Below are 6000 nucleotides of genomic sequence, written 5' to 3'. Positions count from 1 at the left end.
ATAAAGCATAATCTTCCTCTCCACAACAAAAGGACTCTTCTTCCTCGCCCAAGGGAAAATCATATAAGGAGAGGTTTTGTTCATATTGCAAGAAAAGTGGTCATGATGAGCATCGTTGCCACACCAAGCAAATTGATGAGTTGATCAAGATCCTCAAGAAGAAAAACATTGATTTGCCATCCACTTATAAGAAGAAGGATTCATCTCCTTCCCCTTCCTCACAATCCAAAGGTAAGGGACAAGCTCTTTGTGCTACTATAGGTCATGATTCAAGGAGATGGCTTCTAGATTCAGGAGCTTCTCATCATATGGCATCTTTGCAGTCTATGTTCTCTTCATTTGAGCCTTACCACATGCCCCCTATTTTGATGGGCAATCATGCATACATGAATGTGATTGGGAAAGGATCTATTGCCATTGGGGATAACTCCTTCAATGATATGTTGTGTGTACCCCATTTGACAAACAATCTTCTTTCCATCTATCAAATCACTCATGGGGCAACAAGGAAAACTGTGGAATTCACACCCGATTCAGTTATCATTAGAAACTTGGAGACTAGAGCTATTATTGCTAGAGGGGTGGTGGATCATGCATCTCGGTTGTATTCCTTTGCAGATTTTGTTGATGAGTATGATTCTTCATATGTTGATCACACTTCTTGTGATGATTCAAATTTCAAGGAGAACTTTGGGTACTTGAACTTGGGTATTCTCGCATGTGACCCCATTCTTGAGCCTTGCATTTCATCCCCTCCTATTGATATCACATCACCTATTACACTTGATCATGCGGATATTGCAACAATTTTGCCTTCTTGTGATTCAGTGCAACAGGATATACCTTGTCTTCCAGCTTCAGTCCATTGGGATGACTACTTGACAAACATTGCAAAATTGTTTGTGGAGTCCTACAATGCAGATTTGGGAAACATCATTGATGGCATTCATCTTCTCTTTGATGAAGATGATCCTTCTTCGATTGTTGCAAGGGAAAACTCTGACCCTCTTGTGCATTCTCTACATGATCATTCTTTCGAGGTTGACATGATTGTGGATTCTTGTGTACAACACTTGGAGGAGGTCTCTTTATCCTTAGAGGAGACATGTGAGTCTTTGGAACTTGTTCTACATTCATCTCCACTAGATCTTGGAGTGCCTTTTTCAGTAGTGTGGATCAGTAAACCACCTTTAGAGGGGGTAACTTTCAGCATCGACATGGGGACACTTGAGCAGTTTTCAAAGACTTCATTCATCATGAGTTTTTTTTCCTACCTCTTCCCTTCATGATTGGGGAGACTTTATGGATACACCTTTGGTTTTGTTTCTTCCCAAGGGGAGGAACATTGTTCGACGTTCATGGAGCAGTTTCTTCATTATGTTTCGAGCTTCTACCATTGGTGCAGATTCCACATTGAGAGGCGGCTACTTGATCTCTCTTTTTCTCTCATATGGGGGGAACTTTTTCCTCACATGGAGTTTTGTCCTTCACATACTTCTTTGAGAGTTCTTTGTATATTTATCATCTCTCTTTTTTTTTTCTTTTTTTCTTTTTTTCTTTTTTTTCGTGGGGGGGGGGCGTTCCCATTGGGTTTCTCTCTCTTTCCCTGCTTTATGAGAGATTTCAATTGCATTTGTACATGGGTACCTAACTGTAGCGTCCTAAAATTGCGACACTTGCAATTTCGACTGCATTTCGGTCTTCACGATGGCGACACAACACGCAACCTGAATGGAGACCCCGAAACTTGCTCACGACACCAAAAACTGCATTTTTCAAGCACCCTGGCCTGAACCTCCTTGCACCCTGCTGTCCCGGGAGGTGGGACCAGAGCGCCCAGCGCCCTGGTCCCTGGGTCCTATTTTGGGCCCGGTCTCCTAAGGGGCTCGGGCCTTTTTGTTTGCAAATTGGAAATTAACTTTCCTGGTCGGCCTAAGGTCGGGAAAATCAGTCTATCAGCCCTAAATGACAAGTATATAAACTACATTTTTCTCTCTCATTTGGCATGAAGAGGAGATATGTAAAAAAGCGTGGAAACTATACTCAAACATTCAAGCATTCAAGCATTCAAGCATTCAAGCATTCCTTCAAGCAATTGATCATTTCAAGTCTCCATTCAAGGCTAAGTGTTGCATTCAAGACAAGGATTCAACCATTGAAGAGGAGATCACATACTACATGCTACATACAACATACAACATACAACATCTAAACCTTCGCACATAAGGATACAAACATCCTTAGAACAAGGTATTAGTACTTGTTTTACATACATTTACATTTACAGCTCTTGCTCATTTCTTGGTTAATTCCAAAACCGGGGTTTGACCTAAAGGCAAACCCCTAATCCCTAACCCCCCAATCGTCTTCGCTTTTCTGTGTGTAGGTTGCAGGTACGCGGCTGAAATTGAAGATCTGGAATCCTTGTGCAGAGACGAACAGATCCCCCTTCGTTTCGCGGATTTTTCGGAGGACCGTGGCGCCGGGCGCCATCGTCCCGACAACTTTTGCTCAAATTTGCAGGACAGCGCCATATCGACATTTTACTGCTAATTCTAGGTCCACAGCTTCATCCTATAATCCGAACTCAGTTTATAAGCAAATCTTTGTCACTTTCTATGCATGCTTAGTTTAATTCTTCTATCAACATTCTTTACAAAAGAGGGTAGCCTTGCTGTCTTAACCCTTGAAACACATTTAGCATCCAATCTTGCATTGCGTGGGATTGGATCTAGTGGGTTTCAACCCCTCTTTTGAATGTAAAGTCTCTCCCCTAAGTGAAAACCATCGAATCCTAGCGAACCTCCCTTCTCTCTCCTCGGAGTTGGAAGAGGGGAGAACAACTAGGGTTCGATCGCGATTTTCCGCTTTACATTTTGGTGAACCCGACGTGAACATCCTTTCTGATTTTTCATGCTTAGATCTGAAAAAATTGATTACATTTCCATGTTTGATCTTTTGCAAAATTTTAGAGGTGATTGCATTTAAACCCTAAATTTTCTTTTTAGTAATTGAACTTGTGAAATGTCTAAATGTTAATGATTGTTTCAGATCTGCCCTTCTATTACAAATTTGCAATTCATATTTGTGCTTTAATTCTGAAAATTAAGTGGTTAAGTGTCAAAACCCTAATTTTTGAAACCCTCTTGATTCAACCTTTTGTCCGACAATTTCACTGATCAAAACATCTCCAAATCAGTTGTAACTTTGGATTCCGCAATAAAATCACAATATCTTTCATCTCTGAAAATTTGGAAAAAAGTTGCGAGGACCGTGGCGCCGAGCGCCATCGTCCCCGACATTTTTTTCCGAAATTTTGGGAGCAAGATCTTACTGTATTTTCCTGCTAAAATCCAGAATTTTGGCTGATTTTATCAATTATAACACCTTCAAAATTACAGTCAAAGTTGGTCTTGTGATTGAGGCTTTTAAACATTTAAAAATCATTGAAATTGAAATTTTGTATCAAAATTGTGTTCTTACTGTCCTAAATCTGAAAAGTGTGTTATCATTCATTCGAAATTTCAGTGCTTTATTCAAATTCTTGCATTTTGTGACTTTTGAAATTAAGTGCTTAATTACAACAACTTTAATTTCCGCTTTCAAAATTGAATTTTGCGTGAAATTGAGTCAATTTTCAAATTTCAAAATTTGCATTGCTCTTGACATTCCCTCTAAAAATCATAAAATTCAAAATTTCAGTTTCCCTCTCTTTTTCAAAATTCAAATTTTGCATTTTCCGACAATCTTGGTAGGGTTCAATTTCGAGATTGCAACTTTAATTTGGCCAATCTACAGATCGTAAAATCACTCAATTTTTTCAGATTAGCTATAAAATCATCATACCTTTCATCCCTACAAATTTCAAAAAAAATTGCAAGGACCGTGTTGCACTCCAGGCGCCACGGTCCCGGACATTTTTTCCGAAATTTCGGGAGACTGTCGTGATTGCATTTAACAGCTTAAATCCAGAAGATTGGCTGATTTTACTGAAAATTGCTACCTCTAAATTCAAAATCTTCTCTCTCTCTCTAGTGCATGAGTTTTACAACAATAAGCCCTACTTACACTATTCCCGTTAGACGAAGCCGTAGAATTAAGTCTTTCCGAGGTTTAACTACTGAGGAGATGGAACCTAATTTGAATAGCCTTTTTAACGAGGACATGGGTAATTCCTCTAATCCTCCTAATGATGAAGAAGCTCTCCATGAGGTTTCTGTAGAACAACTTTCGAAATTGGATAACCAATTTGACGATTTTCGACAATGGATGTCTCAAGAATACCCTGATAGTCAAGCTCTTCCTTTAATTGAGGGTCTAAAACGTATGCTTCAAAGTGATAAGAATGGAATTGATATTTTGCGTGGTATTGCACACATCGTGGATTCAAATGTGATGCCTATGAAGAGTTGTGTTGAAAATTTGGGTTATACACAACCTCCTACTCAAGTCAATCATTCTATCCCTTTGATGACTCCTATTGCTAGCATACCTACCTTTACATCAAACATAATGGCTACTTCTACACAAGACATTCCTCCTATGATCACCAGTCATGGGGGCAACCCTTCTTCTTCAATTAACCCTCTTCCTTCATTCAATCCGACTTCTTCATTCATTCCTTCAATGAGTGTGCCTATTATATCACCACAAATGAACATGATGCAAGGGGGCAATTCGTTTAACCAATCCATTCCTCCTGCCCAATCATCTCCTATGACTAATTATCATAGAGTCCCACCACCTTACTCTTTACCTTCTTTCAATAACATAACACCTCCATCTCAATCTAACACATCCAATATGAATTCTTCGACTGAAGCGACCATTAACAATCTTGCACAAACTGTCTCTTCTTTACAGCAACAAATTGCCTCTATGAATCAATCTAAGTTTAGTGTGCCCACATTTGACATTGCGAGCCCACTTTCTCTTGACATTGTTCGAGCTATCCCTCCTAAACATGTTGAAATCCTGCATTTGGAACTTTATAATGGTAAAGGAGATCCTCTAACACATGTTAAGACTTTTCAAACAATATGTACTGATTTTGCTTATGACCAAAGGTTGCTTGCAAAACTGTTCACTAGAACATTAAGAGACAAAGCCCTACAATGGTATTGCTCGTTGCCTTCTTATTCTATTACTTCTTTCGAACAACTTGCAAATGCTTTCATTCAACAATTTCAAAACAATATAAGTCCTAAGGTTACTTTGATTGATTTAATGCATTGTAAACAAGGTGTTAAAGAAAAAGTGACTGATTTCATTGGTAGATATAAGCATTTGTATGCTCAAATTTCTTTTCCAGTGCCTGACAATGATATTCAAAGAATCTTTATTTCTAATTTACAAAAAGATATTCGAGACAAACTTCTGTTTTCTGAGTTTACTTCTTTCCAACAGTTGTGTGCCACTCTTCACAATTATCAACTGACTGTGAGTCAAATGGAACAATCACATCCTATGGCTCCGAGTGATAAGGGTGATAGCAGTCAACAACCATTTGGGAAGTTTAAACCGAACAGAGATTCCATCAAATTCAATGAAAACATCATCAACAACAATGTGAATGCAGCATCAGGTGTGCCTCCTATTTCTAAATTTTTCAAGAAAGAAAGAAAGTATACTCCTTTGAATGAATCATTGCATAGTATTATGAATAAGTTATTGGAACAAAATGTGCTTACTCTTCCTCCTATAAGACAAATTGATCCTGCAAAGATTACTTCACCTTATTTTGATAACAAATCTTTTTGTCAATTTCACCGTCAGCCTGGGCATGATACTGAAAAATGTTTTTCTTTAAAGGGTAAAATTCAAGATTTGATTGATAACAATACTATCTCTGTTTCTGGAGTGAATGATAAAGGCAACACATCTGTAGCTCCTCCTAACCAAAATCTTCAGATTTTCACTGATCCATTGCCTTCTCATACCTCTAATGCAATTGAGGCTAATGATTCCTCTCTCTCATCTGATGGTCTTGTGTCTATGACT

The sequence above is a fragment of the Cryptomeria japonica genome, chromosome 3, assembly GCF_030272615.1.
Source record: "Cryptomeria japonica chromosome 3, Sugi_1.0, whole genome shotgun sequence".
Lineage (NCBI taxonomy): Eukaryota > Viridiplantae > Streptophyta > Pinopsida > Cupressales > Cupressaceae > Cryptomeria > Cryptomeria japonica.
Note: the sequence above shows the minus strand (reverse complement) of the source record.